The sequence below is a fragment of the Chlorocebus sabaeus genome, chromosome 2, assembly GCF_047675955.1.
Source record: "Chlorocebus sabaeus isolate Y175 chromosome 2, mChlSab1.0.hap1, whole genome shotgun sequence".
NCBI lineage: Eukaryota > Metazoa > Chordata > Mammalia > Primates > Cercopithecidae > Chlorocebus > Chlorocebus sabaeus.
Genome location: NC_132905.1, coordinates 16,714,064 through 16,738,059, shown reverse-complemented (window position 1 = coordinate 16,738,059; position 23,996 = coordinate 16,714,064). Strand labels below are relative to the sequence as shown.

Sequence of the window (23,996 nt, the reverse complement as noted above, 5' to 3'; positions counted from 1 at the left end):
GCCTGACCAACATGGAGAAACCCCGTCTCTACTAAAAGTACAAAATTAGCCGGGCGTGGTGGTGGACACCTGTAATCCCAGTTACTCGGGAGGCTGAGGCAGGAGAATTGCTTGAACCCGGGAGGCAGAGGTTGCGGTAAGCCGAGATCGTGTCATTGCACTCCCTCCTGGACAACAAGAGCAAAACTCCATCTCAAAAAAAAAAAAAAAAAAGAGAGAGAGAGAGAAAATGTAAGAATAGCTCCTAAGCCAAGGTGGGAAGATATTTGCTGAAGAATGGCAACTCCTCACATTTATCTGTCTCTAGAAAAAGGCAAGGGTTAAGTCAGTTCCTCAGAAAGGACACCCCACAAGCCATGGCCTTCCCACTGGCAGTACTTCTCTCTTGACTTTACCCTTGAGAGGAATTGGGATCGCAGATCTATATACCAAGCCTGGTCCAGAGGTATGAAAAAGAATGTGGGGGCCAAAGACTCACCCTCCTAGCTCAGTGTCTTCAAACCTTTGACTGAATCACAGACAGCAACAAATATATTTCACATTGTGATTCAGTATTGACACTTGTATTTCTTTCTTTTTTTTGAGATGGAGTTTTGCTCTTGTTGCCCAGGCTGGAGTGCAGTGGCGCCATCTCAGCTCACTGCAAGCTCTACCTTTCGGGTTCACACCATTCTCCTGCCTCAGCCTCTGAAAGAGCTGTGACTATAGGTGCCCGCCACCACGCCCTGCTAATTTTTTTGTATTTTTAATAGAGATGGGGTTTCACTGTGTTAGTCAGGATGGTCTTGATCTCCTGACCTCATGATCCGCCCACTTTGGCCTCCCAAAGTGCTGGGATTACAGGCGTGAGCCACCGCGCCTGGCCTTTTTTTTTTTTTTTAAGATGGCCGGCTAAGTTTTGATCTCCAACTCCTGATCTCAGGTGATCTACCCGCCTCGGCCTCCCAGAGTGCTATGATTACAGGTGTGAGCTACTGTGTCTGGCCTATATATATATATTTTTGTAACACAAAGGCCTGTTTTACACACTGCTTTACTGTTTTTTTTTTTTAAACTTAAAATGTCTGGACCCCATTCTCTGTGATGTGCTTATTTCACATTGCATGCCTGTAACAAAACATCCTATGCATTCCATTGATATAGACACCTACAATGTATCCACAACTTTTTAAAAAAGTAAAGTATTTGGGAGATCTTTTTTAACTGCTGAGTGTTAAGCAGCTTCATAATGTTTCACTGGCTACATGGTATCCCATCATATAGAGTTTGGCTGACTCATGGTATCCCATCATATAGAGTTTGGCTGACTCATGGTATCCCATCATATAGAGTTTGGCTGACCCATGGTATCCCATCATATAGAGTTTGGCTGACTCATGGTATCCCATCATATAGAGGTTGGCTGATTCCAGCTCTGGAATAAAACACTTCCTTTTTTAAAACATGAATTTGGAGGGCAAGTGCGGTGGCTCACGCCTGCAATCCCAGCACTTTGGGAGGCCGAGGCGGGCGGATCACCAGAGGTCAGGAGTTCAAGACCAACCTGGCCAACATAGTGGAACCCCATCTCTACTAAAAATACAAAAATTAGCCGGGCATGGTGGTGGGTGCCTGTAATTTCAACTGCTTGGGAGGCTGAGGCAGGAGAATTGCTTGAACCCAGGAGATGGAGGTTGCAGTGAGCCAAGACTGCACCATGGCACTCCAGCCTGGGTGACCAGAGTGAAATTCTGTCAAAAAAAAAAAAAAAAAAAAAAAAAAGAAATAGTATTTTAAAGTGATGACAGTAAGCTTATTTGAGAGGATAAACCCTCTTCCAATGATTTAGTACTTACAGAGTAGGAACATGGAAGGAGTAGACTTGTTGCAGCATGAAAACAGTATTTATGCCAGGGGTGAATGTATAAGGTAAGTTAAGATTCTAGCTTTAAAAAAATAAAAATGAAAACCCTGTGGCTATTATCAATCAATTACATTGCAAACCTGTTAAGGATGTTACTGTGCAGGATTTTGCATGGACATATGTTTTCAATTCTCTTGGGTATATACTTAGGGGTATAATTGATGGGTCATATGGCAATTGTTTGTTTAACACTTTGGAGAACTGCCCAATAATTTTCCAAAATGGCGTACCATTTTACAGTCCCACCAACAGTGTACAAATGGTTCAATTTCTCTACATTGTTGTTAACACTTAAAAAAACAAAACAAAACAAAAACACTGGGGTTGGGCGCGGTGGCTCACGCCTGTAATCCCAGCACTTTGGGAGGCTGAGGCAGGCGGATAACCTGAGGTCAGGATTTCAAGACCAGCCTGGCCAACATGATGAAATCCCATCTCCATTAACAAAAAATTAGCTGAGCGTGGTGGCGGGCGGCTGTAATCCCAGCTACTTGGGAGGCTGAGGCAGGAGAATGCCTTGAACCCGGGAGGCAGAGGTTGCAGTGAGCTGAGATGGCGCCACTGCACTCCGGCGTGGGCAACAAGAGCGAAACTCCGTCTCAGAAAACAAACAAACAAACAAACAAACAAAACCCCAAAACTGGAATGCTTTACAGAATTTGCGTGTCATTCTTGTGTAGGGACCATGCTAATCTTCTCTGTATTGTTTCAATTTTAGTGTAAGTGCTGCCAACATGAGCATAGCGCTTATTTTTATTTTAGCCCTCTTACAATGGGTGCTTTTAAAGCATTTGATAGCAAATGATTTTTCTTCCAAAGCAAATATGTTTAATATGTAAGTCTAGAAAGAAAAAACAAAACAAAAATGAGCTGGGCTTCAAATTCTTCCAGCTGCAGAGTCATTTGCAGGTTGTGGAGCAGGACAAGTCTGTTGCAGTCAGGCCAGGTGCCAGTTCCAACGGGCTCATGTGTCATCTCTGGCACAAAAATCACAGGTCGCCAAACCCTGATTTCAGTTTAAAGGAAGAGGCATGAACAAGGCGACTCTGGGTTGTAAAGCTCAGGCTGCTCTTTACCACCAAAAATTTGCCTTAAATATGATTCTTCTCAGGGGTGTTTTTCTCCTCTTTTAAGCAAAACAAAAAGTCAAGTATTTGTTTACCCTAAATTGCATTTTTTGATCTCTCTCTTCTGCTCTTTCCCCCTCATTTGTGCGTCCTTCCCAGGGAGAAAAGTGGTTCAGAGTACAGTCTGAGGGTGGAGCTTGGGGCTGTGCCAGTTCATTTTCAGATTAGGTATTTCGAAACAGAGTTTTAGGCATGTGCAGGGTTTAGGCTTCTACCCAAGGAATCTATTTTCACTTGCAGGGAAATTTCACACTGTAATTACTATAATGAAGCAAAATGTGGTGTGGGGTGAGGGAGGAGAACATTGTTACTAACCCTTGGATATTAACCCCTACAAAGCAAGTTTGGAACTGCCATACATTATCATTATTAACATTTGAGTGCTCTGTGCTTGACACTGTTTTTAGAGCTTTCACTATCTTATTCTATTTAATCCTAATACCCAATGACATAAGCATTATTGTTGTTGTTATTATTATCATTATCAGTGTTCTCACTTTAGGAAATGGAGGCACAGAAAGTTCAAGTAACCATCCACTATCACACAGCTTTGTAAGTAGCAGAACCAGCTTAGCAGGTTAGGTAGTGAGTGTCAAAGCCCACGTTTTCTTTTTTCTCTCTTTTTTTTAGACTCCAGGGTGGAGTATAATCACCTTGACCTCCTGGGCTCTAGTGAGCCTCCTGCCTCAGCCTTCCAGTAGCTGGGACTACAGGTGCACGCCACCATACTTGGCTAATTTATGTATGTATGCATGTATGTATGCATTTATTTTTGAGACAGTGAGCCCCGCGATCTTGGCTCACTGCAGCCTTAACCTCCTCGGCTCAGGTGATCCTCCCACCTCAGCTTCTTGAGTAGCTGGGAGACTACAGGCGCATGCCACCACACCTGGTTAATTGCTTTTTTTTTTTGGTAGAGGCAGGGTTTTGCCATGTTGCCTAGGCTGGTCTCAAACTCCTGAGATCAAGTGATCTGCCCAGCTGGCCCTCCCAAAATGCTGGGATCAAAGGCAGAGCCACTGCGCCTGCCCATCATTTTTCTAATTTTGTAGAGTCAGGGGTCTCACTTTGTTGCCCAGGCTGGTCTTGAACTCCTGGAAAGCCCACACTCTTAACCACTAGGGTATCTGGCTATATCTCACACAATGAAAGAAGGGAGAATGTGGGAGACAGCGGTAGGGACAGAAACTGAGGCAGGAAAATGACTTGAGCCCAAAAGGTCCAGGCTGCAGTGAGCCGTGATCATGCCACTGCACTACAGCTTGGGTGGCAGAGTGAGACCCTGTCTCAAAAAAAAAAAAAAAAAAAAAAAAAATCAGCCAGTCACAGTGTCTCACTTCTGTAATCCCAGCACTTTCAGAGGCTGAGGCAGGTGGATTGCTTGAGGTCAGGAGTTTGAGACCAGCCTGGCCAACATGGTGAAACCCCGTCTCTACTAAAAACAAAATTTGCCTGGCGTGGTGGTGCACGCCTGTAATCCCAGCTACTTGGGAGTCTGAGGCAAGAGAATCACTTGAACCCGGGAGGCAGAGGTTGCAGTGAGCTGAGATTTTGCCATTACACTCCAGCCTGGGTGACAGAGCGAGATTCCATCTCAAAAAATAAAAACAAAGGCTGGGCAAGGTGGCTCATGTCTGTAATCCCAGCACTTTGGAAGGCCGAGGCGGGTGGATCACAAGGTCAGGAGTTCAAGACCAGCCTGGCCAACATAGTGAAACCCCGTCTGTACTAAAAATACAAAAAATTAGCCGGGCCTGGTGGCAGGCACCTGTAATCCCAGCTACTCGGGAGGCTGAGGCAGGAGAATCACTTAAACCTGGGAGGCAGATGTTGCAGTGAGCAGAGATCGCGCCACTGCACCCTAGCCTGGGCGACAGTGTGAGACTCCACCTCAAACAAAACAAAACAAAACAAAACAAAAACAAAAAAACCCCAAAAAACCCACAAAAAACCTAAACCTAAATGTACTAATTGATCATATTTTGCCACATTTACTCACCTGTACTTCTCTCCTGTGTGTGTGCGTTTTTTCTCCCTAAATCATTTAGAGTAATTTGCAAGCAGGCTAGTTACCATTGTTACCCGTCTGGAGTTCCTTTCATATAAAACATGTGACCCAAGCTAGATCAATTGAATAGATTACTTTTTGGAATTTGAATCTTGGAATAGGGTAATGAGAGGACAGGATAAAATGATTGATCTTCTCCAGATCTACTGCTGGTTTCAGATAAGATGTTCAAGTATGGCCAGGTGCGGTGGCTCACACCTGTAATCCCAGCACTTGGAGGGGCCAAGGCGGGCGGATCACCTGAGGTCAGGAGTTTAAGACCAGCCTGGCCAAAGTGGTAAAATCCTGTCTCTACTAAAAATACAAAAATTAGCCAGGTGTAGTGGCGCATGCCTTGTAATCCCAGCTACTTGGGAGGTGAGGCAGGAGAATTGCTTGAACCCGGGAGGCGGAGGTTGTAGTGAGCCATGATTGTACCACTGCACTCCAGTCTGGACCACAAGAACAAAACTCCATCTCAAAAAAAAAAAAGAAAAAAAAATTCTAAAAAAATCCAGATGGTGGCCGGGCGCCATGGCTCGCGCCTGTAATCCCAGCACTTTGGGAGGCCGAGGTGGGCGGATCACGAGGCCAGGAGATGGAGACCCTCCTGGCTAACACGGTGAAACCCCGTCTCTACTGAAAATACAAAAAATTAGCCGGGCGAGGTGGCGGGCCCCTGTGGTCCCAGCTACTCGGGAGGCTGAGGCAGGAGAATGGCGTGAATCCGGGAGGCGGAGCTTGCGGTGAGCCGGGATCGCGCCACTGCACTCCAGCCTGGGTGACAGAGGGAGACTCCGTCTCAAAAAAAAAAAAAAAAAAAATTCAGATGGTATATGGTATGAATCATTATGAAGACAAAGCAGGGTAATATGACTGTGTGTCTGTGTGTGTGTTTAGTGCTTTAGAAGTTCTATCTGAGGACGAGACATTGCAGCAGAGACTTGAATGGCAATAGAGAGCCAGCCAGGAGGAAAGAAAATTCTAGACAAAAGGACCCAACAGGTGCACAGGTCCTGAGGCAGGAATGTGCTTGGTGTGTTCAGGAATGTTAGTGTGACAGTGAGTGAGAAATAGAGAGAGATATATCACTTGAGATCAGGGAGGGGAGCAGAGACCAAATCAATTAGGGTCAGAGTAGTTTGTTTTTTTTAATGGAGTCAGGGTCTCACTCTGTCACCCAGGCTGGAGTGCACTGGCACAATTATAGCTCACTGCAGCCTCGAACTTCTGGGCTCAAGCAATCCTCTCACCTCAGCTTTCTGAGTAGCTAGGATTAGAAGTGTGGGCCACCACACCCAGCTGAGGTCTGAGTTTCATCCCAAATGCAATGGGATGCCATTCGAAGCTGTCTAGTTTGGAAGTTTTTTGTTTTTTGTTTTTTGTTTGTTTGTTTTTGAGATGGAGTTTCACTCTTGTTGCCCTGGCTGGAGTGCAGTGGTACAATCTCAGCTCACTACGATCTCTGCCTCCTAGGTTCAAGAGATTCTCCTGCTTCAGCCTCCCAAGTAGCTAGGACTACAGGTGTGTGCCACCATGCCCAGCTAATTTTGTATTTTTAGTAGAGATGGGGTTTCACTATGTTGGTCAGGCTGGCCTCAAACCCCTGACCTCAGGTGATCCACCCTCCTTGCCCTCCCAAAGTGCTGGAATTACAGGTGTGAACCACCGCACCTGGCCTAGGTTGGAAGTAACATGATGTAATACATGATTTTTCAAGGATCCCTCTGGCTACTGTATGGGGAGTGCCTTATAGAGGACCAATGGGAGAGAAGCAAGGAGAGTAGCTAGGAGATAGGTGCAGTTGCTGAGGTGAAAGGCCATACAGGTGTGAGCATTTCATCTCTGGGTTCTCAGCATCTAACACAGTATTTTGTTATTTTTATTATATATATATATATATATATATATATATATATATATATATATATATATGAGATGGAGTCTCACTCTGTCACTCAGGCTAGAGTGCAGTGGTGCAAGCATGGCTCACTGCAGCCTTGACCTCCCCTACTCAGGCAATCCTCCCACCTCAGCCTCCTGAGTAGTTGGGAATACAAGCAGGCGCCACCACGCCAAGCTAATTTTAAAATTTTTTGTAGAGACTGGGTCTCTGCGTATTGCCAAGGCTCGTCTTGAACTCCTGGGCTCAAGCAATCTCTCACCCTTCCAAAGAGTTGGGATTACAGGCCTGAGCCACTGTGCCCTGGCGGAAAGGAGATTTTTTTTTTTTTTTTTTTTTTTTTTTTGAGGCAGAGTTCCACTCTTGTGGCCCAGGCTGGAGTGCAGTGGCATGATCTCGGCTCACTGCAACCTCTGCCTCCTGGGTTCAAGTGATTCTCCTGCCTCAGCCTCCTGAGTAGCTGGGATTACAGGCGCCTGCCACCATACCCGGCTAATTTTTTGTATTTTCAGTAGAGACGGGGTTTCCGCCATGTTGGCCAGGCTGGTCTGGAACTCCTGACCTCAGGTGATCTGCCCGCCTCGGCCTCCCAAAGTGCTGGGATTGCAGGTGTGAGCCGCCGTGCCAGGCCCGGAAATGAGATATTTTATTTTTTAATTTTTAAATTTTTACTTATTTTTTAGTTTTTATTTTTTGAGACAGAGTTTCGCTCTTGTTGCCCAGGCTTGAGTGCAATGGTGCCATCTCAGCTCATCGCAACCTCCGCCTCCCGTGTTCAAACGATTCTCTTGCCTCAGCCTCCCGAGTAGCTGGGATTACAGGCATGCGCTACCATGCTCAGCTAATTTTGTATTTTTGGTAGTGACCGGGTTTCTCCACGTTGGTCAGGCTGGTCTCGAACTCCCGACCTCAGGTGATCTGCCTGCCTTGGCCTCCCCAAGTGCTGGGATTACAGGCATGAGTCACCCCTCCTGGCGGAAATGAGATATTTTAAATAACATAAGTAAACAGAAATATATCGTGATTTTAATGGTAATTCATGCTCTGAAAAGAAATGAAGAAAGGAATAGGAGTAGGGAAAGCTGGGATCAGAGTGGGCAGGAAGTTAAAATAGAGCAATTAGGGACAGCCTCACTGAAGAAGTGACATTTGGACAATGACCGTGGGGAGATTAGGGAATGGGTTATTTGAATTTTCTGGGAAAATAGTGTTCTAGGCAGAGGAAATAGCAAGTGTACGATCTTTAAGCACATTGGAGAGGCCCAAGAAGTCCACTGTAGCTAAATTACAGAAGTGAGTGGAAGAGAAGAAGGTGATGAGTTTAGAGAGAGAAGGGGAGGGCAAGAGACAGGCTGTAGGGGGCTTTGCAGGTTACTGCAAGAATTTTGCAGGAGGGACATAAACTGACTTGATTCTTATCAGGATCCCTCTGGCTGCTGTGTTGAGTATAGTCTCTAAGGGGAAAGAGTGGAAGCAGGGAGAACACTGAGGAGGCTGCTGCAGTGGTCTAGGTGGGAAATGATGGTGCTGACCGTGGAGGGGGTAAGTGGTCAGATTGTTTTATTTTATTCACACTCAACACATCTAATACTGATTCAATATTACCTAACATACGGTCTACATTGAAATTGCCCCCCAAATTCTTTTTACATAAAAAAATCATCCTGAATCCAATCAAGTCTCATCTATTGCGTTTGGTTTTCACCTCTTTCATGCTGTCATATTTTTAAGACTCCAGGCTTGATGTTTTGTAGAATGTTCCATATTCTGAATTCGTTTATTTTTTCATGGTTAGATTCAGGTTAGCTTTGTGTGTGTGTGTATGTGGCAAGAATACGACAGAGGTAGCAATATGCTTTCCTCACTGCATCATATTAGGAGACACATAACAACAGTCCTGACCCATTATTGGTGGTGCTAAGTTCCATCACTTGGGTAAGGGGGTGCCTGCCAGATCTCTCCATTGTAAAGCATAAATACGCTGTTCTTTATTGTAAGTCATAAATACGCTGTGGGATGATACTTCGGGACTAAATATACCGTGAATATACTGCTGCCCAACAACATTTCATCCAGCGACTTCAGCAGCTAAGGAACAGCCTCGTGGCTTCCGACCTTGTGCCTCAGTTCGCTCATCTGAAAAATGAGGATGATCATGGTCCCTATGGGATGCTTGTTTTGAGGATCCGTGCTTGGCATACCAGAAACGCTCCACAAATGTTAGGTATTACTGGACGAAGGCAAATATGAAAAAAATTAAGGGCAGGGCTAGGGCTGCATTCCGGTTCTCCGGATCCCGAGGCAGCTCCCAGTTGCTGCTGGACGAAAGCTGCCGCACGATCCCACGTGGCCACGCCCTCCGCCGCGGAAGCCAGGGTGGGGACGCTGGAACCCTGGGCCGGCCGCGCAAGGCCCCCTGGGACCGGTAGTGCTGGGCGTGGCCTCGGGACTACATATCCCAGTGGCCCCCGCGCGGCGACTTCAGCTGCCGCCTCAGCCCCTCCACGGCGACGGCGGCGGCTGCGGCTGAGTCGGTGGCGGCGGCGGCGGCTGCTGCGGGCTGAGCGGCGAGTTTCCGATTTAAAGCTGAGCTGCGAGGAAAATGGCGGCGGGAGGTGAGTGGAGATAAAGGAGGAGGCGGCGGCAGGCGAGGGCGTGGAGTGCGAGGCGGAGGGAAGAGGGGCGAGTTCCCCAGGCTGCCAGAGCCGGCGGCTTCAGATCTGCCGAGACACCGAGGGGCGCGCCAGCCGGGGGACGCACTGAGGTAGTTTCAGGGTGTTGGGGCCGCGCCGCTTCCCCTCAGCCCGGGGGGCGGCCCGCTGCGGTCGGAGCGGAGACGAGGCTGGGTGGCCGCCGGCTTGGGGATCCGAGGGGGTCCCCGCGCGGAGGGGTCACCCGAGGAGTTTGCGGGGGGGACTGCAGGGACCCACTTTCCCCTTCTGTCCGTAAAGTTTTTTCTTCCTCTTGCCTCCCCCAGCCCTTTTGAAAGCTCCCCGCGTCCTCCTCCTACTGCCCCGGCTCCTTAGCAGCTATTGGGAAGCACGGGAGGGAGAAGCTGCGGGGACCCCCCCCACCCCAGCCTCCCAGGCGGGTGAGATTTGGTTGCTGTGTTTCCTCCTGCACTTGGGCATTTAAAAAATATTTTAACACGAATTGTCCGCGGAATTTTCATGTTGGGCTCGGGTAGGTTCTTAGTTTTCTCGGTAAAAAGGCGTTTTACTACCTCTGGTGTGAAGGCTGGGAAATGGCAAGTGGGAAGTTGGTTGATTAAATTTGGGGTTTGTCTGTCTTTATTACTACTCTTTTTTTTCTCCCCTGTCTCTTATTTTATGCACATCGAGTCAGTTCGTCATGGTTTAAATAAACTACTTGTCTTGTACCTGCCTTAACAAAACTAGCCATGGGTCGTTGGGAGACTTAGTGGTTTCCTAGGCGGTTTGAGGGCATCTAGGGTGGGAAAGTTAACCGAGAGAGCAGCCGTGAGAGAGCGAGCATCTACCTCGCTAGCAGGAGTTTGGGATTCCCAAATGGAATGACAGGGAAGCTATGAGATTCTCTCGAAGTCGAAACTTTTTTTTTCCCCCTCCCGAATGCGAAGACTTCCTTTTTGCAGTATTTGAGCAGGGCTTCAAAACCAACCTGTTTTTGTTATTAAGCCTGTACGGTAAAGAAACAGGAAGGAGAGTACCAGCTGTCTTGCTGCAGTGGTTATAAATGGAGTTGAATGAGATGTGTGAGAGTGGTAGTAGTATTGAGTAAGATTGCTGCATCTCTTTGATTTAAATGCCTGGCCTCGGATCCGCCTAACTGATCCCTGGCTGCAAAAAAGCTTCAGTATTTGTTGCAGCAGGTTGTTGAGAAGGTGATTGGAGGAATAAAAAGCTTAGGTCTTCCGCGAATGCTGCACAAACGAAAATGTTGATGGAAACCTGTAAGTTTGTGAATTGTTTGTTCTTGAAAATATTTTAAATGTATGCTCATTAAGAATACGGTTCTATCGCATGATACCCAATTGGAAAGGTACAAACACATTGAAAAGTGAAATCTCCCTTTCACGCCAAACCTCCCCTTCTCAGAGGCGAAGACTGTTATTGGTTTTTAGAATATCCTTGGTCTTTGGAATAATTATTTTAAGATTTTCATTTGAAACCACTTCTGTTGGATACCAAAAGCAGGGAAATAAAATGAACAGAAGAAACAGAAAATGTGGGAATAGTGTTTTTGCTCTCTTAAAAAAATGTTGACAGCTATTGGAAAAAGCTCTTCTGAACTTACTCTTTATGTCACCTTATCTATTAATACCGTTAAAGAAATAACAATCTGTGGGGCTTTAGGATAAAGAACTCTGCCAGGGTTCATTGTTTGTATGTAAAATGAAGCCTCTGCTTGTAACATGTAAAATGATATTGAACACTGTAGCTCCTGTCACTAGAGGTTGCTTCAGGTTCTGCATTTAAATGAGCAGTAATCTAAATTGCCTGTGATCCTAAATTATAGGGGCATTTTATATATAGATAGAAATGACTTAATTGTCCAATCAGCATTTAAAATAAAAGAGGCATATACCAGCTTTTCCCACATAGAAGATGGGGATTGTGGAGTAAGCAGGAGGCTGTAATATTTCTAGAGCAATTATAGGAGATGTTTCTACCGTATTTAACTACAAAGGCTTTGAAAATGTACAACGACTTGAGCATCAATAGCAGTATTTATATTTTTATATTTCAAAATGGTTGTTTTAACAATTTGCCAACACTAACAATTTGTTAAGGAAATTCAGTGATATTAGAGCTAGGTTATTAAAGCTTATATTAAATAATTTCACTATATTTTGAAAATGATTATGCTGTGCATTTCCTTCTTTGTATACAAATTATTTCTAAAAAGTGCCACCCACCTTCTAAGCAAATAAATTCGAATTCAGTAAGGAGTGAAGTACTGTTGCACCTGGGACCCTTTTTCTAGGCGATATGCAAATAAAAAGTAGTTTAAAAATGGTTGCTTACTAATGTCTTCTTGACGGTCTTTTGAAATAAGGTCTCTTGCAGGGATATAAGAAATAAGGTTTCTTGCAGTTTCTTAAAGATAAAAGCTAAGTGTGGCTTTTTTTTTTTTTTCTTTCTTTCTTTCTTTTTTTTTTTTTTTTTTAAATGAATTCAGTTCTTCCTGCTGGGCGCAGTGGCTCAGGCCTGTAATTCCAGCAGTTTGGGAGGCCGAGGCAGGTGGATCACGAGGTCAGGAGTTTGAGACCAGCCTGGCCAATATGGTGAAACCCCGTTACTGCTAAAAATACAAAAATTAGCCGGGCGTAGTGGCGAGCACCTGTAGTCCCAGCTACTCAGGAGGCTGAGGCAGAAGAATGGCTTGAACTGGGAAGGCAGATGTTGCAGTGAGCCGAGATTGAGCCACTGCACTCCAGCTTGGGCGACAGAATGAGACTCTGTCGCAAGAAAAAAAAAAAATTCAGTCTTGTGCATTAACAGTATGATTCTGGAATAATTCCTTTTAACTTGGAGTACTGTAATTGAAAAGTCTTTTAAAAAATAATTTAAAAATAAATTTTTAGTTTGGACAATAGGGTAAGATTTTAAAAACTCTGCTATTGTCGTATCCCAAATTGATGGTTAAAATAAATGGCTTTGGGGTTTTTTTTTTTTGCAGGCAGGGGTAGTTTTTTTTTCTTTTTTGAGATGGAGTTTTGCTCTGTTGCCCAGCCTGGAGTGCACTGGCATGATCTTGGCTCACTGCAACCTCTGGGTTCAAGCAGTTCTCCTGCCTCAGCCTTCTGAGTAGCTGGGATTACAGGCGTGCACCATCACGCCCCGCTATTTTTGTATTTTTAGTAGAGACAAGGTTTGCCATGTTGACCAGGCTTGTCTCAAACTCCCACCCTCAGGTAATCCACCTGCCTTGGTCTCCCAAAGTGCTGGGATTACAGGTGTAAGCCATCACGCCAGCCTGCGTTTTTAAAAACTATTTAATTTCACACTTTGGCCAGAGGAGGTAGAGTACTTTTGAAAACTTTTAATTTGTTGCAAGTTTAGAATGCATGTAGCGGCCAGTGACTTTTGGTCTACAACAGCAAATTTGTCGCAATTTAATACAATTGTTACCCTGTAAAGCTATCTAGGACAAAAAAAAAACAACAAGACTTGTTGATCATGATTGAAGAGATTACCTGTACCAGTTTGGTTTGAATCCTTGGTATAATTTTTTTTTTTTTTAGCATTATTGAGCAGTTAAAGCTCTGAGAGCAGAAAATTAGTATTGGAAATATGTGTTAACTTTTTCTTCTTTTTTTCTCATACTTCAAAAGATTGAAAAACAAGGGGACTATATGTTGGTTTGGATTCTCAGGAATAGCTTTGAGATTGAGTGCTGCAGTGAAGTGTAGGCATTTTCTCCTTTTTTTCTTTCTTTTTTTTTTTTTTTGAGACGGAGTCTCACTCTTGCCCAAGCTGGAGTGCAGTGGTGATCTTGACTTACTGCAACCTCTGCCTCCCAGGTTCAAGCGATTCTCGTGTCTCAGCCCCCACCCGAGTAGCTGGGATTATCGGCGCTCGCCACCATGCCCGGCTAATTTTTGTATTTTTAGTAGAGACGGGGTTTCACCATGTTGGCCAGGCTGGTCTTGAACTCCTGACCTCAGGTGATCCACCCGCTTTGGCCTCCCAAAGTGCTGCTATTACAGGCTTGGGCCACTGCTCCTGGCCCATTTTCTCCCATTTTATGAGTGCTTCTTGGGGTTGGGGAGGGGTTACAAAATAAACATGTCTGAGTTAAGGTGGAGGAGGGGCTTTGTGGTAATGAGGCATATTCCATGAGTTTGGTCATGTTTTTGCTAGGTAAATTCATTTTGTCCATCGTTTTTCTGAGAGGGTTTCTGGGAGAAGATTATTTTGGGTTAAAGATGCAATTTATCCAGAGCCTAACTTTATTTTCAGCCCCTTAACAAATTATGGAATTGAATTTAATTGCCCTTCCCTTTCCTACCTTCTGGTGGAGAGTTTTTAAATGAACAGGAAAATGGCCAGAAAATACACAGCAGGAGTAGAATGGGAGACCTGCAGTGTGTAGAAGGCTGATTTATCCACAAACTAGATAATCTTCTTAGGCTGCATACTGCCAGTACCTATGTTAGCATTAACTCAGTTTGGTAGGTACTGCCAGCCTAGGTCAATTTACAGTGGGGGGCACAGTAATAGGGTTTATTTAACTAACTGTGTAGTAAACTTTGTGGCCTAAAGGCAAAGGAAAGGAGTCTGACCTGACTGGCAAACAGGTTTAACCCATTTAAAATAATATTCTAAGAGCAATTGTCTGGCTTTTTAAATATTTTTTTTAGGAACATCTGTGTCTTTTAAAAATTTTCTGTTAATTTTTTTTATTGATATGTTCTAGGAAAGGGTGTGACATTTTTCATCTGTTATTCCTATGAAAAGGTATTCTGTTGAAATGTTTAATTTCCTTGGTTAGAGGCTATGAGTGAGGGTTATGCAGCTTTACTTTTTGGAAACCAGGGTGACTAGATTACTGAATTTATTGATTAGCCACATAATGATGAAAAGGGAATATTGGCCTGGGTATCACACAGTAATGGATAATCTGCTCCCTAGGGCTTTGCTTTTGGTGGCTATGGCAGCTGAGTTGGAGTGGTAGATGGATAGATGGGAAAGGACTGCAGAAGTAAGCATAATCCTCAATTAGGATAAGCCTTATGGTTAATTGAATGTTGAGTATACAGGTTAAATCCCATTATAACGAACTCCAGGGGACTGGCCAAATTATTTTGTTGTACTGGGATTAGACTTTATTAAATATTGTTTAAAACAGTCTTTTTGTTAGAGGTGTTAGAGATTTTGGAAAAATTTCAATTTATTGTAACAATTTGGCAAGTTGTTCATGAATCTTCCATTTTTAATGCTTTTACCTTTAAAAAGGAAAGAACGCATGTTGAGCTGGGCAATGGCAGAGCATGTATATCACCCCCTCCACACCATGTTTTGAGTAGCTCTTGGTTTATGTCAACAACCTAGTAAGTTTGTTAGTGAGCACTACCACCATCGAAGTGTGGTCAGAAGAATGGGAAATTCCCCAGGTTTGCAGGTGACTGGTGCTATTAATTTTTTCTGTCCCCAACAACATTTTTTTTTTTTTTTTTTTTAACCCTGATCCTCAGAGCACCCAACAACTTTTTTTTGTTTTGTTTTTTTGAGATGGAGTTTCACTCTTGTTGCCTAGGCTGGAGTGCAATGGCATGATCTCGACTCACCGTAACCTTTGCCTCCCAGACTCAAGCGATTCTCCTGCCTCAGCCTCTGGAGTAGCTGGGATTACAGGCATGTGCCACCACACCAGCTAATTTTGTATTTTTAGTAGAGACAGGGTTTCTCCGTGTTGGTCAGGCTGGTCTTGAACTCCCGACCTCAGGTGATCCACCCCCCTCGGCCTCCCAAAGTGCTGGAATTACAGGTGTAAGCCACTGTGCCTGGCCAACAACTTAAAAAAAAAAAAAAAAAAAAAAAAGAATATTTTCGTTTGAAATTTAAGTCAGTAATAATTGACTTAGCTCTTTTCTCCTCAGCTATCAATGTAGTTTGAGATTTTTAGGTCTATAAATTGTATTTTTTTAAAAAAAGGATAGTAATGATGTAGTTTTTAACTTTGTGATACTATGCATATAAATATGAAACTTTTCAGAAACAAGCTTAATTTATATACATATAAGAAAAAGACTGTTCTTATCCTTGGCCAGAAATATACTTCTTTCTGTCTTGTACTTTTATTAGATTGGTGTTTGCCAAGCTTCAGGTATTTACATCCCACCTTCATATCTAAGGCTAGCATTTTTAGTTTGTTTAGAGAATTTTGATTGGGTGCAGCAAGACATTTTTGAAGTCATTCTTTTAAATAGATGTTCCATGAAAGGGGGAAAATCTGAAAGAAGGAATTTCAAAGCAACCCAAGCAGTGTTTTGAAAATTCTCAAGACTTAAGAATAATGACTGACTAGTAGGCAGGAAGCCTGCAGTTGTATTGTGGTATTGTTCCTCCATCTCATGCATTTGTGAACTTTAGTACAAAAGAGGAGAAAGCATGGGGAGGGGAAGAAAGGGTTTTAACAAAAAAGGGGGCAATTTTGGAGTAAATATTCTTTGCCCTTCTGTTTTAAATGAAATCTAAAGCCATATTATTTTTACTTTGAAAGAAAATGTGTATCATAATCTAAATGTCCTAACTGACATCTTTGTAAATGAAAGTTAATTGCTGTTGGTGGAAAGAGCAGCATGATCATATGTTCAGTTTCAAAACAGAACTTTGATTAAAAAGAAATCTACATGTGAAACTCTTTTTTTTCCTTTTTGGTACCTGATCAATATATTTTGTTAGCTTGTTACTTTGAAAAAACTTACCTAGGGCAGAGTTGAGAATAATTTGTAAGCATGTACTATAAGCTTTGGGCAAATCAATCTCTTTAGGCCAGTTTTAAAAATTTTAAAACAAAGGGTGTGCTGTATGATCTTTCAAGGTTCCTTATTTTATACAATTGTATAAACTTAAGGCATTATATAGATATGTACAATGGTTTAAATTTTATTGATTGAACGTAAATGAATTAAGCTCTTTATACCAGATAATACTGTGAAGTTAGATGCAGCTTTCAGTGCTGACTCATAAAGAATTTAGAGGCTGGGTCCCATGGCTCACACCTGTAATCCCAGCACTTTGAGAGGAGGATCACTTGAGCCCAGGAATTTGAGACCAGCCTGGGCAACAAAGTAAGACCCTGTCTCTACAAAAAATAGGAAAAATATTAGCCGAGCATGGTGATGTGCGCCTGTGGCCCCAGCCACACATGAAACTGAGCTGGGAGGATGACTTGAGCCCAGGAGGTCGAGGGTGAAATGAGCTGTGATTGTGCCATTGCATGCCAGCCTGAGTGACAGAATGAGAGCCTGTCTCAAAAGGGACTTTAATCTCCTGACTTCATCATAGTATATGCTATAAGTGGGTAACTGTGTGTGTGTGTGTGTGTGTGTGTGTGTGTGAGAGAGAGAGAGAGAGAGATTTTCAGCCCCCTCCTTCTGGTGTAAGAAAAGCAAATGTAATTTTCTTTACTCTCAGTGAAATTGCTGTCATTGAAATGGATTATTGAATTTAAGTCATCTTGTAGAGTAGCTATATCAGCTTGAGTTTGTTTCCAGATTGAAATTTGGCAATTTTTGGGCTGAGTGCAGTGGCTCATGCCTGTAATCCCAGCAATTTGGGAGGCTGAGACCAGAGACTTGCTTGAGCCCAGGAGTTCAAGACCAGCCTAGGCAACATAGCAAGACCCCCATCTCTATTTAAAAAATCTGGCAATTTTATTTGAAAATGTTATAAGATTTACTCAGTACTATTTATCAAATTGTCCCTTTAGTCTACTACACACTGTGTTCCATCCCAGCTCATCTGTTTCCTTTTGCTTGCTTGGTGGTAATTGTGTTTTATGACAATGCGTTAATCTCAACTGAGGTAGTTGCCGTCACTGCAGTTGGAATAGTATTTGACTGCATCTAGGAAAATCTACCAGTGAGGAAACTCCACCAGTGAGAAAAATAACTCCACACATCTTACATCACTGGAGGGTCAGTGATATCTTTGTCATATAAGAAGACAGGACGGTTACCATATTAAGTTTAAAACTACTTTCGTCAGGAGTTAATAAAATGGAATCCAGAAAGCGACTTTAAAAGTACACAATAATGACCAGGTGCCGTAGTTCACGCCTGTAATCCCAGCACTTTGGGAGGCCGAGGTGAGTGGATCATGAAGTCAGGAGTTGGGGACCACCCTGGCCAAGATGATGAAACCCCGTCTCTACTAAAAATATAAAAAAAAATTAGCTGGGCATGGTGTAGGGCACCTGTAACCCCAGCTACTTGGGAGGCTGAGGCAAGAGAATCGCTTGAACCCTGGAGATAGAGGTTGTAGTGAGCCAAGATTGCGCCACTGCACTCTAGCCTGGGTGACAGAGCAAGACTCCAAAAAAAAAAAAAAAGTACATGATCATATCTAGAATGGTAGAAGCCTTGAGTGTATGGGTTCTAAGATTTGGCAAAACTATAAGCATGAACTTGTGCAGTAACCTTCAATTTCCCTTTTCTTTTCCCCAAATCACAATATAGTAATCTACATGTGACTTTTAAAAATTAATTTTTGGAGAGGGTCTTGCTGTCACCTAGGATGGCGTGTAGTGTCACCATCACAGTTCACCGCAGCCTTGACCTCCTGGGCTCAAGCGATCCTCCCAGCGCAGCCTCCCAGTAGCTGTGGCTATGGGCACATGCCACCATTCCCGGCTGATGTTTTTAAGTTTTGTGTAGACGAATGTTTCTGTTTCATGTAGAGGGTATGTCTCTGGCTGGTCTTGAACTCTTGGGATCAAGCGATCCTTCTGCCTTGGCCTCCCAGAGTGCTGGGATTACAGACGTGAGCCATCGTGCCCAGCATAGTGAGTTTTCTTAAACTGAGTTTTCATACCACTATTCTAAGTCTTGAGGCCTTAAACTTCAATCATCTTTAATTTGCTGCTGCTTGGTGGCAAATTAAATTGTTACCTACTCATCAATGCACAGACATACTTAATCAGTGATTATTATGCTTTTCCTATTTAAGGAACTGTGAGAGTTAACAAAGTTTGTGACCTCCAAGTGTGCACAATCAATCAGGTACTCACATCCCTTCAGTACAAGGCAATCAGTGATAAGTCGGTTTCGCCTACAGAGATTGTAGAGAAGTTCAGAGGAGGCAAGGGACTACTACTTATCCAGGCCATCAGGGTACAGCACGTTGAAGAATAAGATTTAAACATTTTTTTTTCTTTTTTTCAAGATGGGGTCTCACTATGTTGCCCAGGCCAGAGTGCAGTGGCATGATCATGGTTCACTGCAGCCTTGACCACCAGGGCTCAAGCAGTTTTCCTGCCTCTGCCTCCCAAGTAGCTGGGACTACACTTGTACACCACCATGCCTAATTTTTTTTTTTTTTTTTGAGACAGAGTCTCTGTCACCCAGGCTAGAGTGCAGTGGTACTAGATATGTATATCTTGAGATATATAGATACATATTTATCTATTTATCTATCTATTTATCTATCTATCTATATATTTTTTTGAGACAGGGTCTCGCTCTGTCACCCAGGCTAGAATGCGGTGGTACTGTCTCAGTTCACTGCAGCCTCTGCCTCCCCGGTTGAAGTGAGTCTCCTTCCTCAGCCACCTGAGTAACTGGGGTTATAGGCAGCACTACCACACCCAGCTAATTTTTTTATTTTTAGTAGAGACGGCGTTTCACCATGTTGGCCAAGCTGATCTGAACTCCTGGCATCATGATCTGCCCATCTCCAAAAATAAAATAAGTGGGAACTATGCTACACATGGACCTATTGTGTGGAATAACAGACAAGAGACTAGGAAGGTTGAGAGGGGGGATGATGAGAGATTACTTAATGGGTACAATGTATGGGATTTGGGTAAATGATGCCCTAAAAGTCCTGGCTTCACCACTAGGCAATCTATGCATGTAACAAAATTATACTTGTACCCCATAAATTTATACAAAATTAAAAAAAAAAAATCAGGCTGGGTCCTGGGGCATATGCCCATAATATCAATACTTTGAGAGGCTGAGGCAGGAGGACTACTTAAAGCCGGAAGTTAAAGACTAGCCTTTGCAATGTAGTGAGACCCAATCCTATGAAAAAAAAAAAAGGAAATAATAAAATAAATAATTTTTACAAAAAATAAAATATAAACACAAAAAGTTTTTCATCTAGAAAAAATAACTAATTTACATCTCAATAAGATAAAAACAATCCAACTTAAAAATAGGCAAAAGAGGTTGGACTTGGTGGCTCATGCCTATAATTCCAGCGCTTTGGGAGGCTGAGGTGGGCGGATTACGAGGTCAAGAGATGGAGACCATCCTGGCCAACATGGTGAAACCCTGTCTCTACTAAAAATACAAAAATTAGCGGGGTGTGGTGGCAGGCACCTGTAATCCCACCTACTCAGGAGGCTGAGGCAGGAGAATTGCTTGAACCCAGGAGGCGGAGGTTGCAGTGTGCCGAGATAGCGCTACAGTACTCGAGCCTGGCAACAGAGCGAGACTGTCTCACAAAAAAAAAAAAAAAAAAGGCAAAAGATATATACAGAGACTTCACAGAAAAAAAAGTACACCAATGGCAAGTAAGTACGAAAAAAGATGCTCAACATCAGCCATTAGGGAAACTGAAAACCACAGCGAGATATCACTATCCACCCACTATGAGGGGTAACATTAAAAAAACTGACCATACCAGCTGTTGCTAAGAATGTGGAACAACTAGAACTGTATCATACATGGATACGTGGCTAGGAGAAATGTGAAATGGTACCATCACTTTGAGAAACAGTAGGCAGTTTCTTTAAATTTGTAAATATTGGCTGGGCACTTTGGAAGGCTGATGCAGGGGGATCACTTGAGGTCAGGACTTTGAGAACAGCCTGGCCGACATGGCAAAACCCCGTCTCTACTAAAAATACAAAAAATTAGCAGGTGTGGTGGTACGTGCCTGTAATCCCAGCTTCTCGGGAGGCCGAGGCATGAGAATAGCTGAGACGTGAGAAGAGCCCGGAAGGCAGAGGTTGCGGTGAGCCGAGATCCTGCCACTGCACTCCAGCCGGGGAAACAGAGCAAGACTCTTGTCTCAAAAAATTAAAAAAAAATAAAATAAATTTGTAAATATTATACATCTACCATATAACCTAGCCATTCTACTTTTGGGTTCCACCCAAGAGAAATATGAGCTTAAGTCCACACACTACCCTGTACACAAATGTGCAGAGAAGCTGCTTACTTACCATCGAATACATATGAGTATATTTACTTCCAGTTTTGTTTGAAATAATATGAAACTAAATAAATCATTATATAACCATACAATGGAATGCAGTGTAATTATTAGAAATTTCTAAGCAACTGTATGTTTTGCATCAATTTAAAGTTTGCCAGAAATGCTTAAACTTAAAAACTTTAAACTCTCTCTCTCTATATGTATGCCTAGACTAGGGTAACAATGGTTGCAGCGCAGGGGAGGAGGCAGCTAAGAAAGCCACTGTATACCCTTTGATAACTTTTAAATTGATCTGATGTGTACCTGTAGTTTATTTAAAAAAATATTTTCTTAACTGAGACCATTTGCAACTCTCTTTAAGTTAATATTTTCTTAATATAGAAATAAAGTAGAGGCAGAGATGGGTTTAGATCCATAACAGTTCTTCATAACCCAATTTCAAATTTTCTACATATCACAACAGTCTCATTCTCTGAAATTTATACTGAAAAAACAGTATAGATTTCAAAAATAAACTTGTAACAAATCTTTTTTTTTTTTTTGAGACAGAGTCTCTGTTGCTCAGGCTGCAGTTCAGTGGTACAATTGCGACTCACTGAAATCTCCGCCTCCCAGGTTCAAGCGATTCTCGTGTCTCAGCCTCTGGAGTAGCTGGGATTACAGGCATGTGCCATCACGCCTACCTAATTTTTTTTTTTGTATTGTTGGTAGAGATGGGGTTTCGCCATGTTGGCCTGGCTGGTCTCGAATTCCTGGCTTCAAGTCATCTGGCCCACCTCGGCCTCCCAAACTGCTGGGATCACAGGCATGCTGTTTTTTTTTTTTTTTTTTTTTTTTTGAGACAGTCTCGCTCTGTCATCCAGGCTAAAGAGCAGTGGTGCAATTTCAGCTCACTGCAACCTCTGCCTCCAGAGTAGCTGGAATTACAGGTGCCTGCCACTATACCTGGCATGAATGCATATATATATATATATATATATATTTTTTTTTTTTTTTTTTTTGAGACGGAGTCTCGCTCTGTCGCCCCGGCTGGAGTGTAGTGGCGCGATCTCGGCTCACTGCAAGCTCCGCCTCCAGGGTTCATGCCATTCTCCTGCCTCAGCCTCCCAAGTAGCTGGGACTACAGGCGCCCGCCACCACGCCTGGCTAATTTTTTGCATTTTTAGTAGAGACGGGGTTTCACTGGGTTAGCCAGGATGGTCTCGATTTCCTGACCTTGTGATCCACCCACCTCGGCCTCCCAAAGTGCTGGGATTACAGGCGTGAGCCACTGCGCCTGGCCATAATTTTTATATTTTAAGTAGAGACAGGGTTTTGCCATGTTGGCCAGGCTGGTCTTGAACTTGTGACTTTAGGTGATCCGCTTGCCTCAGCTTCCCAAAGTGCTGGGATTACAGGCATGAGCCACCACACCCGTCCTCTTGTAGTTTAAATAGTGTTTTGTATAAGATTTCATTTGTGTTAAAAAAGAAAAAAAATTCTACAGCAAACAGCAAAAGAGGTTTGAAAAACTGGGACTATGAATGATATAATGTATATTAAGCATTTAACACTGCCCAGGGACAGACACACAAATAGCAACTTTTAATAGCTATATATAAACGTATATATAATATATACGTATTATATAGAAACGTATATATAATATATACGTATTATATAGAAACGTATATATAATATATACGTATTATATAGAAACGTATATATAATATATACGTATTATATAGAAACGTATATATAATATATACGTATTATATAGAAACGTATATATAATATATACGTATTATATAGAAACGTATATATAATATATACGTATTATATAGAAACGTATATATAATATATACGTATTATATAGAAACGTATATATAATATATACGTATTATATAGAAACGTATATATAATATATAAACGTATATAAATGTATATAAACGTATATACATATTTTATATATAAACATATATATAAATGTATATACATATTTTTTATGTATATATATTTTGAGGCCAAGTCTCACTCTGTTGCCCAAGCTAGAGTGCAGTGGCACGATTTTGGCTCACCACAACCTCCACCTCCTGGGTTCAAACAATTATCCTGCCTCGGTCTCCCCAGTAGCTGGGACTACAGGCTTGTGCCACCATGCCTGGTTAATTTTTGTATTTTTAGTAGAGATGAGGTTTCACTGTGTTGGTCTCGAACTCCTGATGTCATGATCCACCCCCCTCAGCCTCCCAAAGTGCTGGAATTACAGGCATGAGCCACTGCACCCAAGTTTTTATTTATTTATTTATTTTTAAGACAGGTCACTGGGTCACTCTTAACCCAGGCTGGAGTACAGTGGCATGATCTCAGCTCACTGCAGTCTGCCTCCTGGGTTTAAGTGATTCTCATGCCTCAGTGTCTTGAGTAGCTCGGACTAGAGGCATGCACCACCACTCCCAGCTAATTTTTTATTTTTTAGTAGAGATGGGATTTCGCTATGTTGGCTGGTCTTGAACTCCTGGCCTCAAGTGGTCCGCCCACCTCAGCTTCCCAGTGTGTTAGGATTACAGGCGTGAGCCATTGCTCTCAGCCTTAATACCAATATTATCATCAATCAATAAATGGTAGCTTTTCTGTGGTACATCCAGACAATGGAATGTTATTCAGTACTAAAAAGAAATGTGCTATCAACTCATGGAGAGATGTGAAGAAAACTTAAATATACGGTACTAAGTGAAAGAAGCCAATTTGGAAAGGCCACATACTGTATGATTCTAACTACATGACATCTTAGAAAAGGCAAAATTTTGGAAACACTAGAAAGATCAGTGGTTGCCAGGAGTTTAGTGGGTAGGAAAGAATGAGTAGGCAGAGCACAGTACTCTCAGGGTAATGAAACTACTGTGTATGATAGATACTATAATGGTAGACATATGTTATTATAAATTGTTCCAAACTCAAAATGCGCAATACCAGGAGTAAACTCTAATGTGAACTGTACACTGGATGGTGATGATGGGTCAATGTAGGTACAAATGTATCAACATGGTGGGGGGTGGTGATAGGGGAGGCTACATGTGGGTTCGGGCAGGAGGTATATGGCAAATCTCAGTATCTTCTGTTCAGTATTGCTGTGAACCTAAAATAGCTCTAAAAACAAATG

The 23,996-nt window shown here is 42.8% G+C and overlaps 1 protein-coding gene and 1 non-coding gene across 5 annotated transcripts in view; one reads left to right on the top strand and one right to left on the bottom strand.

Moving 5' to 3' along the window:
* Nucleotides 1-2,537: 2,537 nt before the first annotated feature.
* Nucleotides 2,538-2,645, bottom strand: LOC119618747 (U6 spliceosomal RNA). Its single transcript, XR_005235107.1, has one exon. It is a non-coding gene; the product is annotated as a U6 spliceosomal RNA (small nuclear RNA).
* A 6,810-nt stretch (nucleotides 2,646-9,455) lies between these two features.
* The window catches only part of NCOA3 (nuclear receptor coactivator 3), a 154,368-nt gene continuing 139,827 nt past the window's right edge, over nucleotides 9,456-23,996 (top strand). For 3 of the 4 annotated variants that reach the window (XM_008014754.3, XM_008014728.3, XM_073006036.1), the window contains exon 1: nucleotides 9,456-9,595. The gene's annotated coding sequence lies outside the window, so the exon portion shown is untranslated. Of the gene's footprint in view, nucleotides 9,596-9,633; nucleotides 9,745-23,996 lie in introns of those variants that run through there. The other variant, XM_008014735.3, reaches the window with a different exon arrangement.